This window comes from Heterodontus francisci, chromosome 48, assembly GCF_036365525.1.
Source record: "Heterodontus francisci isolate sHetFra1 chromosome 48, sHetFra1.hap1, whole genome shotgun sequence".
NCBI classification, from domain to species: Eukaryota; Metazoa; Chordata; class Chondrichthyes; order Heterodontiformes; family Heterodontidae; genus Heterodontus; species Heterodontus francisci.
The window spans coordinates 1,731,213-1,753,787 of NC_090418.1; the positions used below are offsets into that span (position 1 = coordinate 1,731,213).

General features: G+C 49.5%; 1 protein-coding gene across 1 annotated transcript in view; it reads left to right on the top strand.

Annotated features, from left to right (window-relative positions):
• Nucleotides 1–22,575, top strand: part of LOC137357323 (ephrin-B2a-like) — a 69,535-nt gene that overhangs the window by 3,558 nt on the left and 43,402 nt on the right. The gene's annotated exons all lie outside the window — the stretch shown is intronic.

Consider the following 22,575-nt stretch of genomic DNA (forward strand, 5'->3'; position numbering starts at 1 on the left):
CAATAGTAACTTTCAAAAGGAAATTGGAGAAATAGTGGAAGGGGGGAAATTTATAGAGCTGTGGGGAAAGAGCAGGGGGGAGTGGGACTGATTGGATAGGTCTTTCAAAGAGCCAGCACAGACACGATGGGCCGAATGACCTCCTCCTGTGCTGCATCATAAAAGTGAAAGGTCTCTTTGTTTCCTCCTTCCTCTGGTTTAGTGCCTGTTGGAGAATATGGGTGTGGAGGTTCCCAGTTTCAATGACTAACTCTCCAATGGCTGAGTAACTAACTGCCTGGTGAGGTACTGAATCAGCCATTGCAGCCTGGCTCTGTGTCCTGATTGCTGAACTGTAACTCGAGCAGTGACTGGGCAAACTGCAATTAGCCGCAGTGCCCCTGGGCTAGGAAAAGGGTGAAAGAATGTGACTTCACCACCCCTGACCAGTGTCCAGAGCGCTCGGCTGGAATGTGTATGTCTGCAGACATGATAGGCCTCTGCTGTGAGGCAACCACAGTCAAATAGTCTCCTGTGAAACTAGAGGTGTGGAGGCCTCCCAGACACACATTCTACAATCAGGCCGTCAACTCGTCCATTGGTTACTGAATGTTGTCAACCTGGGTTTAGGCCTGAGGCTTTGCTAGGGATTAGATACTGAATATTTGGTCTTCCGATTAGCAGTGTAAACTGTCCAAGCACTAAGAGTCTCCGTAACCAAGGCAATGATGATTTGTTTAATTTTGTTTGGTGTAAAGGCCCACTATTTAACCAGTGAACTCTGACTCCCAGAGGTTATGACCCTGCTGACCTTCACAGAGAGTTAGACGGCTGGACTGTGGTAGGGTCTCTCCCGCTAGCCCCCTCCCATGGGAGAGCCATTGATGGAATTCCATTGGGGGGGATGTGAGGTACATCCATTGAGAGCAAGGCAGAAGCAAAGTTCTGATTGGCTCCTATCGAAGGCAGTCACGCCAAGCTGAGTTTGCAGGAAGCACTGGGTTTCGTTTGACATTTACAAAGTATTACACGGAATTTTACAGTGCAGAAACAGGCCATTCGGCCCATCTGCTCTGTGCTGGTGCTTCTGCTCCGCACAAGTCTCCTCTCACCCCTCGTCATCTCACCCGATAAGATGATTAAAGGAGTTGATCGGGTCGATAGAGAGAAACTATTTCCTCTGGTGGGGGGGAGTCCAGAACAAGGGGGGCAGAACCTTCAAATTGGAGCCAGGCCGTTCAGGGGTGATGTCAGGAAACACTTCTTCACACAAAGGGGAGTGGAAATCTGGAACTCGCTCCCTCAAAAAGCTGTTGAGGCTGGGGGTCAGTTGGAAATTTCAAATGGAGATTGACAGAGTTTTGTTGGGATTACGGTTATGGAACCAAGATGGATAGAGGGGGGTTAAGATACAGATCAGCCATGATCTAATTGAAGGCCAGGATAGTCTTGAGGGGCTGAATGGCCTCCTCCTGTTCCTGTGTTTCCAATCTATCCTCTTATGCTTTTCTCTATCATGGAGTTGAGTGAGATGCCGTGTTATTAGAGATGAGACTGGCCTGTGAGTAAGAGAGACAGGTTGGAGGAGGACAGAACACTACGGGGGAGGTGACGTATTTTTAGTTTGTCCTTGGTGCCTGTAATCTCAGCAGCTCCTCGGGCTCTTGCTGCCTTTACACACGTTTCATTGTTCTTTGAATCTCAGTGATGAACTTGTTTGATGATGTCCCTGTTGGGACATGCAGACAGTAATTGCGATCGTGTTAATGACAGCAGAGTGGATCAAACCAGTTTCTTAGTGTTCACAGGCACAAAGCCCATTTCAGCTGCAACAAGTCAGGCTTTTTCCAAAATCCTCCCTCTCTATTCTCTCAATTCAGGACACAACAACAACCTGTATTTACATAGAGCCTTCAACAGAGTAAAACATCCCAAAGGTGCTTCACAGGAGCAAATACCGGAGAAAATTTGACACCGAGCTATGTGGGGTGGGGCGTGGGGGCGGGGGGGGGGGGTGAAATTCGATCAAGTGATCAAAACTTCGTCAAAGAGGTCAGTTTTAAGGAGCATCTTAAAGGAGGAGAGAGAGAGACGGAGAGATTCAGGGAGGGAATTCCAGAGCTCAGGGCCCCAGGCAGCTGAAGGCACAGCCACCAATGGTGGAGCGATTAAAATTGGGGGATGGTCAAGAGGCCAAAATTGGAGGAGCGCAGAGATCTCGGAGGGTTGTGGGGGCTGGAGGAGGTTACAGAGAGGGGGAGGGGCGAGGAGCCCATTGGACGATTTGAACACAAGGGTGAGAATTTAAAACAGGTGTTGCCAGACCAGGAGCCTGTGTAGGTCAGCGAGAACAGGGGGTGATGGGTCCCAAGAGGTGGAAGGAAGAAGTACCGAAATGTTAATTCAATTGTTCTCCTGCAAACCGGATTGGCTAATGGTACGACTCTGAGTAAATCATTACACACTAACATGTCAGACTGAGTTCAGCAGAGTGGGGATCCACTCCAGTTACTTATCAGCTTCCCAAATCCTGATCTGATCAGAAACACATGCTCAAGTTCCTTCTTAACAGTGTTATAATCTCTTTGAAATGTTACATCGGCAGCAACAAATGGAGGGCCTTGGGAAAAACAAACGTTTGAAATGGAGGATAAAAACAATCCAATAAGGTTCCTTTTAAATCTGTCTCCTCACTATTTTCCCAATATCCCGTGTCCCTGTTTCCGCATTATTACATTGTCCCACGTCCCCCAGTCTCTGTTCCTGCATTATTACATTGTCCCACGTCCCCCAGTCTCTGTTCCTACATTATTACATTGTCCCACGTCCCCCTGTCCCTGTTCCTGCATTATTACATTGTCCCACATCCCCGTCTCCCTGTTCCTACATTATTACATTGTCCCACGTCCCCCAGTCTCTGTTCCTACATTATTACATTGTCCCACGTCCCCCTGTCCCTGTTCCTGCATTATTACATTGTCCCACATCCCCGTCTCCCTGTTCCTACATTATTACATTGTCCCACGTCCCCGTCTCCCTGTTCCTACATTATTACATTGTCCCACATCCCCGTCTCCCTGTTCCTACATTATTACATTATCCCACGTCCCCCAGTCCCTGTTCCTACATTATTACATTGTCCCACGTCCCCCAGTCCCTGTTCCTACATTATTACATTGTCCCACATCCCCGTCTCCCTGTTCCTACATTATTACATTGTCCCACGTCCCCCTGTCTCTGTTCCTACATTATTACATTGTCCCACGTGTCCCTGTTCCTACATTATTACATTGTCCCACGTGTCCCTGTTCCTGCATTATTACATTGTCCCACGTCCCCCAGTCTCTGTTCCTACATTATTACATTGTCCCACGTCCCCCTGTCCCTGTTCCTACATTATTACATTGTCCCACGTCCCCCAGTCTCTGTTCCTACATTATCACATTGTCCCACGTCCCCCTGTCCCTGTTCCTACATTATTACATTGTCCCACGTCCCCCAGTCTCTGTTCCTACATTATCACATTGTCCCACGTCCCCCTGTCCCTGTTCCTACATTATTACATTGTCCCACATCCCCCAGTCTCTGTTCCTACATTATTACATTGTCCCACATCCCCGTCTCCCTGTTCCTACATTATTACATTGTCCCACATCCCCGTCTCCCTGTTCCTACATTATTACATTGTCCCACGTCCCCCTGTCTCTGTTCCTACATTATTACATTGTCCCACGTGTCCCTGTTCCTACATTATTACATTGTCCCACATCCCCGTCTCCCTGTTCCTACATTATTACATTGTCCCACGTCCCCCTGTCTCTGTTCCTACATTATTACATTGTCCCACATCCCCGTCTCCCTGTTCCTACATTATTACATTGTCCCACGTCCCCCTGTCTCTGTTCCTACATTATTACATTGTCCCACGTGTCCCTGTTCCTGCATTATTACATTGTCCCACGTCCCCCAGTCTCTGTTCCTACATTATTACATTGTCCCACGTCCCCCTGTCCCTGTTCCTACATTATTACATTGTCCCACGTCCCCCAGTCTCTGTTCCTACATTATCACATTGTCCCACGTCCCCCTGTCCCTGTTCCTACATTATTACATTGTCCCACGTCCCCCTGTCTCTGTTCCTACATTATTACATTGTCCCACGTGTCCCTGTTCCTGCATTATTACATTGTCCCACGTCCCCCAGTCTCTGTTCCTACATTATTACATTGTCCCACATCCCCCTGTCCCTGTTTCCGCATTATTACATTGTCCCACGTCCCCGTCTCCCTGTTCCTACAGTATTACATTGTCCCACGTCCCCGTCTCCCTGTTCCTACATTATTACATTGTCCCACGTCCCCCTGTCCCTGTTCCTACATTATTACATTGTCCCACGTCCCCCAGTCTCTGTTCCTACATTATTACATTGTCCCACGTCCCCCTGTCCCTGTTCCTGCATTATTACATTGTCCCACATCCCCGTCTCTCTGTTCCTACATTATTACATTGTCCCACGTCCCCCTGTCCCTGTTCCTGCATTATTACATTGTCCCACATCCCCGTCTCCCTGTTCCTACATTATTACATTGTCCCACGTCCCCCTGTCCCTGTTTCCGCATTATTACATTGTCCCACGTCCCCCAGTCTCTGTTCCTACATTATTACATTGTCCCACGTCCCCCTGTCCCTGTTCCTGCATTATTACATTGTCCCACATCCCCGTCTCCCTGTTCCTACATTATTACATTGTCCCACATCCCCGTCTCCCTGTTCCTACATTATTACATTGTCCCACATCCCCGTCTCCCTGTTCCTACATTATTACATTGTCCCACATCCCCGTCTCTCTGTTCCTACATTATTACATTGTCCCACGTCCCCCTGTCCCTGTTCCTGCATTATTACATTGTCCCACATCCCCGTCTCCCTGTTCCTACATTATTACATTGTCCCACGTCCCCCTGTCCCTGTTTCCGCATTATTACATTGTCCCACGTCCCCCAGTCTCTGTTCCTACATTATTACATTGTCCCACATCCCCCTGTCCCTGTTTCCGCATTATTACATTGTCCCACGTCCCCGTCTCCCTGTTCCTACAGTATTACATTGTCCCACGTCCCCGTCTCCCTGTTCCTACATTATTACATTGTCCCACGTCCCCCTGTCCCTGTTCCTACATTATTACATTGTCCCACGTCCCCCAGTCTCTGTTCCTACATTATTACATTGTCCCACGTCCCCCTGTCCCTGTTCCTGCATTATTACATTGTCCCACATCCCCGTCTCTCTGTTCCTACATTATTACATTGTCCCACGTCCCCCTGTCCCTGTTCCTGCATTATTACATTGTCCCACATCCCCGTCTCTCTGTTCCTGCATTATTACATTGTCCCATGTCCCCCTGTCCCTGTTCCTGCATTATTACATTGTCCCACATCCCCGTCTCCCTGTTCCTACATTATTACATTGTCCCACGTCCCCCTGTCCCTGTTTCCGCATTATTACATTGTCCCACGTCCCCCAGTCTCTGTTCCTACATTATTACATTGTCCCACGTCCCCCTGTCCCTGTTCCTGCATTATTACATTGTCCCACATCCCCGTCTCCCTGTTCCTACATTATTACATTGTCCCACATCCCCGTCTCCCTGTTCCTACATTATTACATTGTCCCACATCCCCGTCTCCCTGTTCCTACATTATTACATTGTCCCACATCCCCGTCTCTCTGTTCCTACATTATTACATTGTCCCACGTCCCCCAGTCTCTGTTCCTACATTATTACATTGTCCCACGTCCCCCTGTCCCTGTTCCTGCATTATTACATTGTCCCACATCCCCGTCTCCCTGTTCCTGCATTATTACATTGTCCCACATCCCCGTCTCTCTGTTCCTACATTATTACATTGTCCCACGTCCCCGTCTCCCTGTTCCTACATTATTACATTGTCCCACATCCCCGTCTCCCTGTTCCTACATTATTACATTGTCCCACATCCCCGTCTCCCTGTTCCTACATTATTACATTGTCCCACATCCCCGTCTCTCTGTTCCTACATTATTACATTGTCCCACGTCCCCCAGTCTCTGTTCCTACATTATTACATTGTCCCACATCCCCGTCTCCCTGTTCCTACATTATTACATTGTCCCACATCCCCGTCTCTCTGTTCCTACATTATTACATTGTCCCACGTCCCCCAGTCTCTGTTCCTACATTATTACATTGTCCCACATCCCCGTCTCCCTGTTCCTGCATTATTACATTGTCCCACGTCCCCCAGTCTCTGTTCCTACATTATTACATTGTCCCACATCCCCGTCTCCCTGTTCCTACATTATTACATTGTCCCACGTCCCCGTCTCCCTGTTCCTACATTATTACATTGTCCCACGTCCCCCAGTCTCTGTTCCTACATTATTACATTGTCCCATGTCCCCCAGTCCCTGTTCCTGCATTATTACATTGTCCCACGTCCCCCAGTCTCTGTTCCTACATTATTACATTGTCCCACATCCCCGTCTCCCTGTTCCTACATTATTACATTGTCCCACGTCCCCCAGTCTCTGTTCCTACATTATTACATTGTCCCACATCCCCCTGTCCCTGTTCCTACATTATTACATTGTCCCACGTCCCCCTGTCCCTGTTCCTGCATTATTACATTGTCCCATGTCCCCGTCTCCCTGTTCCTACATTATTACTTTGTCCCACATCCCCGTCTCTCTGTTCCTACATTATTACATTGTCCCACGTCCCCCAGTCTCTGTTCCTACATTATTACATTGTCCCACGTCCCCCTGTCCCTGTTCCTGCATTATTACATTGTCCCACGTCCCCGTCTCCCTGTTCCTACATTATTACATTGTCCCACGTCCCCCAGTCTCTGTTCCTACATTATTACATTGTCCCACGTCCCCCTGTCCCTGCTCCTGCATTATTACATTGTCCCACATCCCCGTCTCTCTGTTCCTACATTATTACATTGTCCCACGTCCCCCAGTCCCTGTTCCTACATTATTACATTGTCCCACATCCCCCAGTCTCTGTTCCTACATTATTACATTGTCCCACATCCCCGTCTCCCTGTTCCTGCATTATTACATTGTCCCACGTCCCCCAGTCTCTGTTCCTACATTATTACATTGTCCCACGTCCCCGTCTCCCTGTTCCTACATTATTACATTGTCCCACGTCCCCGTCTCCCTGTTCCTACATTATTACATTGTCCCACGTCCCCCAGTCTCTGTTCCTACATTATTACATTGTCCCACATCCCCGTCTCCCTGTTCCTACATTATTACATTGTCCCACGTCCCCCTGTCCCTGTTCCTACATTATTACATTGTCCCACATCCCCGTCTCCCTGTTCCTACATTATTACATTGTCCCACGTCCCCCAGTCTCTGTTCCTGCATTATTACATTGTCCCACATCCCCGTCTCTCTGTTCCTACATTATTACATTGTCCCACGTCCCCCAGTCTCTGTTCCTACATTATTACATTGTCCCACATCCCCGTCTCCCTGTTCCTACATTATTACATTGTCCCACGTCCCCCTGTCTCTGTTCCTACATTATTACATTGTCCCACGTCCCCCGGTCTCTGTTCCTACATTATTACATTGTCCCACGTCTCCCTGTTCCTACATTATTACATTGTCCCACGTCCCCCTGTCTCTGTTCCTACATTATTACATTGTCCCACGTCCCCGTCTCCCTGTTCCTACATTGTTACATTGTCCCACGTCCCCCTGTCCCTGTTCCTACATTATTACATTGTCCCACATCCCCCAGTCTCTGTTCCTACAGTATTACATTGTCCCACATCCCCGTCTCCCTGTTCCTACATTATTACATTGTCCCACGTCCCCCTGTCTCTGTTCCTACATTATTACATTGTCCCACGTCCCCCGGTCTCTGTTCCTACATTATTACATTGTCCCACGTCTCCCTGTTCCTACATTATTACATTGTCCCACGTCCCCCTGTCTCTGTTCCTACATTATTACATTGTCCCACATCCCCGTCTCCCTGTTCCTACATTATTACATTGTCCCACATCCCCGTCTCTCTGTTCCTACATTATTACATTGTCCCACGTCCCCCTGTCCCTGTTCCTGCATTATTACATTGTCCCACGTCCCCGTCTCCCTGTTCCTACATTGTTACATTGTCCCACGTCCCCCTGTCCCTGTTCCTACATTATTACATTGTCCCACATCCCCCAGTCTCTGTTCCTACATTATTACATTGTCCCACGTCCCCGTCTCCCTGTTCCTACATTATTACATTGTCCCACGTCCCCCTGTCCCTGTTCCTACATTATTACATTGTCCCACATCCCCCAGTCTCTGTTCCTACATTATTACATTGTCCCACGTCCCCGTCTCCCTGTTCCTACATTATTACATTGTCCCACGTCCCCGTCTCCCTGTTCCTACATTATTACATTGTCCCACATCCCCCAGTCTCTGTTCCTACATTATTACATTGTCCCACATCCCCCAGTCTCTGTTCCTACATTATTACATTGTCCCACGTCCCCGTCTCCCTGTTCCTACATTATTACATTGTCCCACGTCCCCGTCTCCCTGTTCCTACATTATTACATTGTCCCACATCCCCCAGTCTCTGTTCCTACATTATTACATTGTCCCACATCCCCCAGTCTCTGTTCCTGCATTATTACATTGTCCCACATCCCCGTCTCTCTGTTCCTACATTATTACATTGTCCCACATCCCCCAGTGTCTGTTCCTACATTATTACATTGTCCCACGTCCCCGTCTCCCTGTTCCTACATTATTACATTGTCCCACGTCCCCGTCTCCCTGTTCCTACATTATTACATTGTCCCACATCCCCCAGTCTCTGTTCCTACATTATTACATTGTCCCACGTCCCCGTCTCCCTGTTCCTACATTATTACATTGTCCCACGTCCCCGTCTCCCTGTTCCTACATTATTACATTGTCCCACGTCCCCGTCTCCCTGTTCCTACATTATTACATTGTCCCACGTCCCCCTGTCCCTGTTCCTACATTATTACATTGTCCCACATCCCCGTCTCCCTGTTCCTGCATTATTACATTGTCCCACGTCCCCCAGTCTCTGTTCCTACATTATTACATTGTCCCACGTCCCCGTCTCCCTGTTCCTACATTATTACATTGTCCCACGTCCCCCAGTCTCTGTTCCTACATTATTACATTGTCCCACGTCCCCCTGTCCCTGTTCCTACATTATTACATTGTCCCACGTCCCCCAGTCTCTGTTCCTACATTATTACATTGTCCCACGTCCCCGTCTCCCTGTTCCTACATTATTACATTGTCCCACGTCCCCCAGTCTCTGTTCCTACATTATTACATTGTCCCACGTCCCCGTCTCCCTGTTCCTACATTATTACATTGTCCCACGTCCCCCAGTCTCTGTTCCTACATTATTACATTGTCCCACGTCCCCGTCTCCCTGTTCCTACATTATTACATTGTCCCACGTCCCCGTCTCCCTGTTCCTACATTATTACATTGTCCCACGTCCCCCAGTCTCTGTTCCTACATTATTACATTGTCCCACATCCCCGTCTCCCTGTTCCTACATTATTACATTGTCCCACGTCCCCCTGTCCCTGTTCCTACATTATTACATTGTCCCACATCCCCGTCTCCCTGTTCCTACATTATTACATTGTCCCACGTCCCCCAGTCTCTGTTCCTGCATTATTACATTGTCCCACATCCCCGTCTCTCTGTTCCTACATTATTACATTGTCCCACGTCCCCCAGTCTCTGTTCCTACATTATTACATTGTCCCACATCCCCGTCTCCCTGTTCCTACATTATTACATTGTCCCACGTCCCCCTGTCTCTGTTCCTACATTATTACATTGTCCCACGTCCCCCTGTCTCTGTTCCTACATTATTACATTGTCCCACGTCCCCCAGTCTCTGTTCCTGCATTATTACATTGTCCCACATCCCCGTCTCTCTGTTCCTACATTATTACATTGTCCCACGTCCCCGTCTCCCTGTTCCTACATTATTACATTGTCCCACGTCCCCGTCTCCCTGTTCCTACATTATTACATTGTCCCACGTCCCCGTCTCCCTGTTCCTACATTGTTACTTTGTCCCACGTCCCCCTGTCCCTGTTCCTACATTATTACATTGTCCCACATCCCCCAGTCTCTGTTCCTACATTATTACATTGTCCCACGTCCCCGTCTCCCTGTTCCTACATTATTACATTGTCCCACGTCCCCGTCTCCCTGTTCCTACATTATTACATTGTCCCACATCCCCCAGTCTCTGTTCCTACATTATTACATTGTCCCACATCCCCCTGTCCCTGTTCCTACATTATTACATTGTCCCACGTCCCCCTGTCCCTGTTCCTACATTATTACATTGTCCCACATCCCCCAGTCTCTGTTCCTACATTATTACATTGTCCCACGTCCCCCAGTCTCTGATCCTACATTATTACATTGTCCCACGTCCCCCAGTCTCTGTTCCTACATTATTACATTGTCCCACGTCCCCCAGTCTCTGATCCTACATTATTACATTGTCCCACATCCCCGTCTCCCTGTTCCTGCATTATTACATTGTCCCACATCCCCGTCTCCCTGTTCCTACATTATTACATTGTCCCACGTCCCCCTGTCTCTGTTCCTACATTATTACATTGTCCCACGTCCCCCGGTCTCTGTTCCTACATTATTACATTGTCCCACGTCTCCCTGTTCCTACATTATTACATTGTCCCACGTCCCCCTGTCTCTGTTCCTACATTATTACATTGTCCCACGTCCCCGTCTCCCTGTTCCTACATTGTTACATTGTCCCACGTCCCCCTGTCTCTGTTCCTACATTATTACATTGTCCCACGTCCCCGTCTCCCTGTTCCTACATTATTACATTGTCCCACATCCCCGTCTCCCTGTTCCTGCATTATTACATTGTCCCACATCCCCGTCTCCCTGTTCCTACATTATTACATTGTCCCACGTCCCCCAGTCTCTGTTCCTACATTATTACATTGTCCCACGTCCCCGTCTCCCTGTTCCTACATTATTACATTGTCCCACGTCCCCCTGTCCCTGTTCCTACATTATTACATTGTCCCACATCCCCGTCTCCCTGTTCCTACATTATTACATTGTCCCACATCCCCGTCTCCCTGTTCCTACATTATTACATTGTCCCACGTCCCCCAGTCTCTGTTCCTACATTATTACATTGTCCCACGTCCCCCTGTTCCTGTTCCTGCATTATTACATTGTCCCACGTCCCCCAGTCCCTGTTCCTACATTATTACATTGTCCCACATCCCCGTCTCCCTGTTCCTACATTATTACATTGTCCCACATCCCCGTCTCCCTGTACCTACATTATTACATTGTCCCACGTCCCCCAGTCTCTGATCCTACATTATTACATTGTCCCACGTCCCTGTCTCCCTGTTCCTACATTATTACATTGTCCCACGTCCCCCAGTCTCTGTTCCTACATTATTACATTGTCCCACGTCCCCGTCTCCCTGTTCCTACATTATTACATTGTCCCACGTCCCCGTCTCCCTGTTCCTACATTATTACATTGTCCCACGTCCCTGTCTCCCTGTTCCTACATTATTACATTGTCCCACGTCCCCGTCTCCCTGTTCCTACATTATTACATTGTCCCACGTCCCCCAGTCTCTGTTCCTACATTATTACATTGTCCCACGTCCCCGTCTCCCTGTTCCTACATTATTACATTGTCCCACGTCCCCGTCTCCCTGTTCCTGCATTATTACATTGTCCCACGTCCCCCAGTCTCTGTTCCTACATTATTACATTGTCCCACGTCCCCGTCTCCCTGTTCCTGCATTATTACATTGTCCCACGTCCCCCAGTCTCTGTTCCTACATTATTACATTGTCCCACGTCCCCGTCTCCCTGTTCCTGCATTATTACATTGTCCCACGTCCCCGTCTCCCTGTTCCTACATTATTACATTGTCCCACATCCCCGTCTCCCTGTTCCTACATTATTACATTGTCCCACGTCCCCCAGTCCCTGTTCCTACATTATTACATTGTCCCACGTCCCCCAGTCCCTGTTCCTACATTATTACATTGTCCCACGTCCCCCTGTCCCTGTTCCTACATTATTACATTGTCCCACGTCCCCGTCTCCCTGTTCCTACATTATTACATTGTCCCACATCCCCATCTCCCTGTTCCTACATTATTACATTGTCCCACGTCCCCGTCTCCCTGTTCCTACATTATTACATTGTCCCACGTCCCCGTCTCCCTGTTCCTACATTATTACATTGTCCCACATCCCCCAGTCTCTGTTCCTACATTATTACATTGTCCCACGTCCCCGTCTCCCTGTTCCTACATTATTACATTGTCCCACGTCCCCCAGTCTCTGTTCCTACATTATTACATTGTCCCACGTCCCCCAGTCTCTGTTCCTACATTATTACATTGTCCCACATCCCCGTCTCTCTGTTCCTACATTATTACATTGTCCCACGTCCCCGTCTCCCTGTTCCTACATTATTACATTGTCCCACGTCCCCGTCTCCCTGTTCCTACATTATTACATTGTCCCACGTCCCCCAGTCTCTGTTCCTACATTATTACATTGTCCCACGTCCCCCAGTCTCTGTTCCTACATTATTACATTGTCCCACATCCCCGTCTCTCTGTTCCTACATTATTACATTGTCCCACGTCCCCCAGTCTCTGTTCCTACATTATTACATTGTCCCACATCCCCGTCTCTCTGTTCCTACATTATTACATTGTCCCACGTCCCCGTCTCCCTGTTCCTACATTATTACATTGTCCCACGTCCCCGTCTCCCTGTTCCTACATTATTACATTGTCCCACGTCCCCCAGTCTCTGTTCCTACATTATTACATTGTCCCACATCCCCGTCTCTCTGTTCCTACATTATTACATTGTCCCACGTCCCCGTCTCCCTGTTCCTACATTATTACATTGTCCCACGTCCCCGTCTCCCTGTTCCTACATTATTACATTGTCCCACGTCCCCCAGTCTCTGTTCCTACATTATTACATTGTCCCACGTCCCCCAGTCTCTGTTCCTACATTATTACATTGTCCCACGTCCCCGTCTCCCTGTTCCTACATTATTACATTGTCCCACGTCCCCGTCTCCCTGTTCCTACATTATTACATTGTCCCACGTCCCCCAGTCTCTGTTCCTACATTATTACATTGTCCCACATCCCCGTCTCTCTGTTCCTACATTATTACATTGTCCCACGTCCCCGTCTCCCTGTTCCTACATTATTACATTGTCCCACGTCCCCCAGTCTCTGTTCCTACATTATTACATTGTCCCACGTCCCCCAGTCTCTGTTCCTACATTATTACATTGTCCCACGTCCCCCAGTCTCTGTTCCTACATTATTACATTGTCCCACATCCCCGTCTCTCTGTTCCTACATTATTACATTGTCCCACGTCCCCGTCTCCCTGTTCCTACATTATTACATTGTCCCACGTCCCCGTCTCCCTGTTCCTACATTATTACATTGTCCCACGTCCCCCTCTCCCTGTTCCTACATTATTACATTGTCCCATGTCCCCCTGTCCCTGTTCCTGCATTATTACATTGTCCCACATCCCCCAGTCTCTGTTCCTACATTATTACATTGTCCCACGTCCCCGTCTCCCTGTTCCTACATTATTACATTGTCCCACGTCCCCCAGTCTCTGTTCCTACATTATTACATTGTCCCACGTCCCCCAGTCTCTGTTCCTACATTATTACATTGTCCCACATCCCCGTCTCTCTGTTCCTACATTATTACATTGTCCCACGTCCCCGTCTCCCTGTTCCTACATTATTACATTGTCCCACGTCCCCCAGTCTCTGTTCCTACATTATTACATTGTCCCACGTCCCCGTCTCCCTGTTCCTACATTATTACATTGTCCCACGTCCCCCTCTCCCTGTTCCTACATTATTACATTGTCCCATGTCCCCCTGTCCCTGTTCCTGCATTATTACATTGTCCCACGTCCCCCAGTCCCTGTTCCTACATTATTACATTGTCCCACGTCCCCCTGTCCCTGTTCCTGCATTATTACATTGTCCCACGTCCCCCAGTCTCTGTTCCTACATTATTACATTGTCCCATGTCCCCCTGTCCCTGTTCCTGCATTATTACATTGTCCCACGTCCCCGTCTCCCTGTTCCTACATTATTACATTGTCCCACGTCCCCCAGTCTCTGTTCCTACATTATTACATTGTCCCACGTCCCCCTCTCCCTGTTCCTACATTATTACATTGTCCCATGTCCCCCTGTCCCTGTTCCTGCATTATTACATTGTCCCACGTCCCCCTGTCCCTGTTCCTGCATTATTACATTGTCCCACGTCCCCCAGTCTCTGTTCCTACATTATTACATTGTCCCACGTCCCCGTCTCCCTGTTCCTGCATTATTACATTGTCCCACATCCCCCTGTCCCTGTTCCTACATTATTACATTGTCCCACGTCCCCGTCTCCCTGTTCCTACATTATTACATTGTCCCACATCCCCGTCTCCCTGTTCCTGCATTATTACATTGTCCCACGTCCCCCAGTCTCTGTTCCTACATTATTACATTGTCCCACGTCCCCCTGTCCCTGTTCCTGCATTATTACATTGTCCCACGTCCCCCTGTCTCTGTTCCTACATTATTACATTGTCCCACATCCCCGTCTCCCTGTTCCTACATTATTACATTGTCCCACGTCCCCCAGTCTCTGTTCCTACATTATTACATTGTCCCACGTCCCCCAGTCTCTGTTCCTACATTATTACATTGTCCCACGTCCCCGTCTCCCTGTTCCTACATTATTACATTGTCCCACGTCCCCGTCTCCCTGTTCCTACATTATTACATTGTCCCACGTCCCCCAGTCTCTGTTCCTACATTATTACATTGTCCCACGTCCCCGTCTCCCTGTTCCTACATTATTACATTGTCCCACATCCCCGTCTCCCTGTTCCTACATTATTACATTGTCCCACGTCCCCCTGTCCCTTTTCCTGCATTATTACATTGTCCCACGTCCCCCAGTCTCTGTTCCTACATTATTACATTGTCCCACGTCCCCCAGTCTCTGTTCCTACATTATTACATTGTCCCACGTCCCCGTCTCCCTGTTCCTACATTATTACATTGTCCCACGTCCCCGTCTCCCTGTTCCTACATTATTACATTGTCCCACGTCCCCCAGTCTCTGTTCCTGCATTATTACATTGTCCCACATCCCCGTCTCCCTGTTCCTACAGTATTACATTGTCCCACGTCCCCGTCTCCCTGTTCCTACATTATTACATTGTCCCACGTCCCCCTGTCCCTGTTCCTGCATTATTACATTGTCCCACGTCCCCGTCTCCCTGTTCCTGCATTATTACATTGTCCCACGTCCCCCAGTCTCTGTTCCTACATTATTACATTGTCCCACGTCCCCGTCTCCCTGTTCCTGCATTATTACATTGTCCCACGTCCCCCAGTCTCTGTTCCTACATTATTACATTGTCCCACATCCCCGTCTCCCTGTTCCTGCATTATTACATTGTCCCACGTCCCCCTGTCCCTGTTCCTACATTATTACATTGTCCCACATCCCCGTCTCCCTGTTCCTGCATTATTACATTGTCCCACGTCCCCCAGTCTCTGTTCCTACATTATTACATTGTCCCACGTCCCCGTCTCCCTGTTCCTGCATTATTACATTGTCCCACGTCCCCCAGTCTCTGTTCCTACATTATTACATTGTCCCACGTCCCCCAGTCTCTGTTCCTACATTATTACATTGTCCCACGTCCCCCAGTCTCTGTTCCTACATTATTACATTGTCCCACGTCCCCCAGTCTCTGTTCCTACATTATTACATTGTCCCACGTCCCCGTCTCCCTGTTCCTGCATTATTACATTGTCCCACATCCCCGTCTCTCTGTTCCTACATTATTACATTGTCCCACGTCCCCCAGTCCCTGTTCCTACATTATTACATTGTCCCACATCCCCCTGTCCCTGTTCCTACATTATTACATTTTCCCACATCCCCGTCTCCCTGTTCCTACATTATTACATTGTCCCACGTCCCCCAGTCTCTGTTCCTACATTATTACATTGTCCCACGTCCCCCAGTCTCTGTTCCTACATTATTACATTGTCCCACGTCCCCGTCTCCCTGTTCCTACATTATTACATTGTCCCACGTCCCCGTCTCCCTGTTCCTACATTATTACATTGTCCCACGTCCCCCAGTCTCTGTTCCTACATTATTACATTGTCCCACGTCCCCGTCTCCCTGTTCCTACATTATTACATTGTCCCACGTCCCCCAGTCTCTGTTCCTACATTATTACATTGTCCCACGTCCCCGTCTCCCTGTTCCTACATTATTACATTGTCCCACGTCCCCCAGTCTCTGTTCCTACATTATTACATTGTCCCACATCCCCGTCTCCCTGTTCCTACATTATTACATTGTCCCACGTCCCCCAGTCTCTGTTCCTACATTATTACATTGTCCCACATCCCCGTCTCCCTGTTCCTACATTATTACATTGTCCCACGTCCCCCAGTCTCTGTTCCTACATTATTACATTGTCCCACATCCCCGTCTCCCTGTTCCTACATTATTACATTGTCCCACGTCCCCCAGTCTCTGTTCCTACATTATTACATTGTCCCACGTCCCCGTCTCCCTGTTCCTACATTATTACATTGTCCCACGTCCCCCAGTCTCTGTTCCTACATTATTACATTGTCCCACGTCCCCCAGTCTCTGTTCCTACATTATTACATTGTCCCACGTCCCCGTCTCCCTGTTCCTACATTATTACATTGTCCCACGTCCCCCAGTCTCTGTTCCTACATTATTACATTGTCCCACGTCCCCCAGTCTCTGTTCCTACATTATTACATTGTCCCACATCCCCGTCTCCCTGTTCCTACATTATTACATTGTCCCACGTCCCCCAGTCTCTGTTCCTACATTATTACATTGTCCCACGTCCCCCAGTCTCTGTTCCTACATTATTACATTGTCCCACGTCCCCGTCTCCCTGTTCCTACATTATTACATTGTCCCACGTCCCCGTCTCCCTGTTCCTACATTATTACATTGTCCCACGTCCCCCAGTCTCTGTTCCTACATTATTACATTGTCCCACGTCCCCGTCTCCCTGTTCCTACATTATTACATTGTCCCACGTCCCCCAGTCTCTGTTCCTACATTATTACATTGTCCCACATCCCCGTCTCCCTGTTCCTACATTATTACATTGTCCCACGTCCCCCAGTCTCTGTTCCTACATTATTACATTGTCCCACATCCCCGTCTCCCTGTTCCTACATTATTACATTGTCCCACGTCCCCCAGTCTCTGTTCCTACATTATTACATTGTCCCACGTCCCCGTCTCCCTGTTCCTACATTATTACATTGTCCCACGTCCCCCAGTCTCTGTTCCTACATTATTACATTGTCCCACGTCCCCCAGTCTCTGTTCCTACATTATTACATTGTCCCACGTCCCCCAGTCTCTGTTCCTACATTATTACATTGTCCCACGTCCCCCAGTCTCTGTTCCTACATTATTACATTGTCCCACATCCCCGTCTCCCTGTTCCTACATTATTACATTGTCCCACGTCCCCGTCTCCCTGTTCCTACATTATTACATTGTCCCACGTCCCCCAGTCTCTGTTCCTACATTATTACATTGTCCCACATCCCCGTCTCCCTGTTCCTACATTATTACATTGTCCCACGTCCCCCAGTCTCTGTTCCTACATTATTACATTGTCCCACATCCCCGTCTCCCTGTTCCTACATTATTACATTGTCCCACGTCCCCCAGTCTCTGTTCCTACATTATTACATTGTCCCACGTCCCCGTCTCCCTGTTCCTACATTATTACATTGTCCCACGTCCCCCAGTCTCTGTTCCTACATTATTACATTGTCCCACGTCCCCCAGTCTCTGTTCCTACATTATTACATTGTCCCACGTCCCCCAGTCTCTGTTCCTACATTATTACATTGTCCCACGTCCCCCAGTCTCTGTTCCTACATTATTACATTGTCCCACATCCCCGTCTCCCTGTTCCTACATTATTACATTGTCCCACGTCCCCGTCTCCCTGTTCCTACATTATTACATTGTCCCACGTCCCCCAGTCTCTGTTCCTACATTATTACATTGTCCCACATCCCCGTCTCCCTGTTCCTACATTATTACATTGTCCCACATCCCCGTCTCCCTGTTCCTACATTATTACATTGTCCCACGTCCCCGTCTCCCTGTTCCTACATTATTACATTGTCCCACGTCCCCCTGTCCCTGTTCCTACATTATTACATTGTCCCACATCCCCGTCTCCCTGTTCCTACATTATTACATTGTCCCACGTCCCCCAGTCCCTGTTCCTACATTATTACATTGTCCCACATCCCCGTCTCCCTGTTCCTACATTATTACATTGTCCCACGTCCCCCAGTCCCTGTTCCTACATTATTACATTGTCCCACATCCCCGTCTCCCTGTTCCTACATTATTACATTATCCCACGTCCCCCAGTCCCTGTTCCTACATTATTACATTGTCCCACATCCCCGTCTCCCTGTTCCTACATTATTACATTGTCCCACGTCCCCCAGTCCCTGTTCCTACATTATTACATTGTCCCACATCCCCGTCTCCCTGTTCCTACACTTTTACATTGTCCCATATTCACAGGACGTCTCATCGAGGTTTGCAGCGACTGTTGGAGAGATCAGTCTGTGTGTACGGCAAGATTCAAAAATAAGGAACACCCCCTGGATAGACAGACCCCTCCCCCCCACCCCCACACCCAGACAGTCTGTGCCCCCCACCCCCACACCCAGACAGTCTGTGCCCCCCACCCCACACCCAGACAGTCTGTGCCCCCCACCCCACACCCAGACAGTCTCTCCCCCACCCCCACACCCAGACAGTCTCTCCCCCACCCCCACACCCAGACAGTCTCTTCCCCCACCCCACACCCAGACAGTCTGTCCCCCCCCACACCCAGACAGTCTGTCCCCCCCACCCCCACACACAGACAGTCTCTCACCCACCCCACACCCAGACAGTCTGTCCCCCCCCACCCCCACACCCAGACAGTCTGTTCCCCCCCCCCCACCCCCACACCCAGACAGTCTCTCACCCACCCCCACACCCAGACAGTCTGTCCCCCCCACCCCCACACCCAGACAGTCTGTTCCCCCCCCACCCCACACCCAGACAGTCTTTTCCCCCAACCCCACACCCAGACAGTCTGTCCCCCCCACCCCCACACCCAGACAGTCTCTCCCCCACCCCCACACCCAGACAGTCTTTTCCCCCAACCCCACACCCAGACAGTCTGTCCCCCCCACCCCCACACCCAGACAGTCTCTCCCCTCCACACCCAGACAGTCTGTCCCCCACCCCCACCCCACACTCAGACAGTCTCTCCCCCACCCCCACCCCCACACCCAGTCTGTCCCCCCACCCCCACACCCAGACAGTCTGTCCCCCCCACCCTACACCCAGACAGTCTGTCCCCCACCCCCACATCCAGACAGTCTGTCCCCCCCACCCCACACCCAGACAGTCTGTCCCCCCCACCCCCACACCCAGACAGTCTCTCCCCCACCCCCACACCCAGACAGTCTGTCCCCCCCCCACCCCACACCCAGACAGTCTCTCCCCCACCCCCACACCCAGACAGTCTCTCCCCACCCCACACCCAGACAGTCTGTCCCCCACCCCCACCCCACACCCAGACAGTCTCTCCCCCACCCCCACACCCAGACAGTTTGTCCCCCCACCCTACACCCAGACAGTCTCTCCCCCACCCCCACACCCAGACAGTCTCTCCCCCACCCTACACCCAGACAGTCTCTCCCCACCCCACACCCAGACAGTCTGTCCCCCCCACCCCACACCCAGACAGTCTCTTCCCCCACCCTCACACCCAGACAGTCTCTCCCTCGACAGATACCCCCGTTCCCCGCCTGGATGGCCACACTGCCCCACCCACAACCCCTGGACAACATCCCCGGGGTAGACTACACTTCCCCACCCCAGGCACCCAGTATTCATTCTGCCCTTTGACCATTGAGTCAGCCTTGTGGCTTCACTTTGCGTCCTCCGCTCTGTTTCTCAGCTTTGTGACCGTCTCCTGTGATTGTAAACCCCCCTGTTGACACCTTCATTCAAAACGTCACCTTCAATAATCTTCTGATAAATTAAGTCTGTTCCCTCGAACAAGCTACTGTACTGGGTGAGGGAGGCGAGTTACAGCACTGTGAGGGAGGTAGGAGGAGGGAAATCTATAGAAAAGAGGGATCTGTAGGAGCCTGCAATGATGGGGCCTTTCCAGGGGAATGGAGGGCCTCCTGGGAGCCTCCAAAGGCTGTGCTGCGATATCACTCGAGCCTAAGGCTCTGTGAGCCCTCCCACTTTAGCAGGCCGGACTCCGTTTGCACAGGGAAGGCCGCTGATGTTTGGTTTAGGGCCTTGTTGGAAGAGTGGAGAGCTGGGTGAATTAGCAATAATCCTCTTGTAGTGTAAATAATAGTTCACAGAGGGTTAGCAAAAGGATGAAGGGATTCAGTAGAGTGTTTTCCTCTTGCTAATTCCTCCTGACAACAAGACTAGCAGAATACCCAAAGCTAAGTTTCTATTCATTTATTGGCATTCATCAGAAGCCTTCTTTAGGCCTCAGTTTTTGCAGTATGGGGAGTTACCATTCTTTGCACAGTCTGCTGCACCATTACATTTCTAATCCACATTAAACCGAGGTTAGCACTCGCAGTTAAAGGGTGGTTAAATTAAAGGGCCATTGTTGTCAAACAATTTGCCAGAAATAGCAGGCTCTGAGATTCCCATGCTCTGGGTTCAGTGTTGGATTGAGGGGATGATTGGGTGCGTTACACAGAATTCACTGGTGTAAATGTGTCACCGGGTGTAGGACTGGAGTTAACTGAGCCAAGAGGAGCCTACACAAAATCACAGAATCGTTACAGTGCAGAAGGAGGCCATTCGGCCCATCGTGTCCGTGCTGGCTCTCCGAAAGAGCAATTCACTCAGTCCCATTCCCCCGCCTTCTCCCCGTAACCCTGCACATTCTTCCTTTTCATATCCCAGTCTAATTCCCTTTTGAATGCTTCAATTGAACCTGCCTCCACCACGTTCTCAGGCAGCGCATTCCAGACATTAACCATTTGATGCGTGAAAAAGTTTTTCCTCATGTCACTTTTGCTTCTCTTTAAACCTGTGCCCTCTCGTTCTCGATCCTTTCATGAGTGGGAACAGCTTCTCCCGATCTACTCTGTCCATAAAGGCCTGTTCAGGTCAGGGGGAAAAAAACTGACCCAAACCCGACAGAACCACATCGGACCCGAGACCCTCCATTTTTTCCCGAACCCGACCCGACCACTGGAATGTTCACTTTACCAACCTTGCGACTCAAAATCTGCAGGAAGCTGCAGCATGAGTGTGATGACGTCAGAGAGATGGTCACTTGCTCACTGCGCAGAGTCAGAGTTTCCCTCCTTGACATCCCGGACTCCCAGCTCAGATAGGCTTTTCAACTTTTGACACTTACCAGCAGAGCAAAATGCAATACTTACTGTGTGTGTCCAAACTGGACCTGGGCCAACCTGGACCTGGCGCGACCTGGTCCTGGTCCAACCCAACCCGAGCCCGAAAGCCGGTCCTGGATGAGCGACCTGAACCCGACACATGTCAGGTCCTGTCGGGTTCGGGTCGGGTAGCAGGCCTTTATCTGTCCAGACCCCTCAGGATTTTGAATACCTTTAGCAAATCACCTCTCAGCCTTCTCTTCTCCAAGGAAAACAGTCTTAACTTCTCCAATCTATCTTCATAACTGAAATTCCTCATCCCTGGAACCATTCAGGTGAATATTTTCAGTACTTGCAGGTTAATAGGCAAATTGGCCATTATAAATTGCCCCTAGTGTAGGTAGGTGGTAGCGGGATGTGGTAGGAATATGGGATTAATGTTCTTTTTGTTTCTTTTGGGCCTCCTTATCTCGAGAGAAAATGGATACGCGCCTGGAGGTGGTCAGTGGTTTGTGAAGCAGCGCCTGGAGTGGCTATAAAGGCCAATTCTACAGGTGCTGCAGAAAAATTTGTTTGTCGGGGCTGTTACACAGTTGGCTCTCTCCTTGCGCTTCTGTCTTTTTTCCTGCCAACTACTAAGTCTCTTCGACTCGCCACATTTTAGCCCTGTCTTTATGGCTGCCCATCAGCTCTGGTGAACGCTGGCAACTGACTCCCACGACTTGTGATCAATGTCACAGAACTTCATGTCGCGTTTGCAGATGTCTTTAAAGCAGAGACATGGACGGCCGGTGGGTCTGATACCAGTGATGAACTTGCTGTACAATGTGATTAATGTAGGATTAATATAAATGGGTGGTTGATGGTCGGCACAGACTCGGTGGGCCGAAGGGCCTGTTTCAGTGCTGTATCCCTAAAATAAAAAATAAAAAAAATTGATAAAAAACATAACTTCC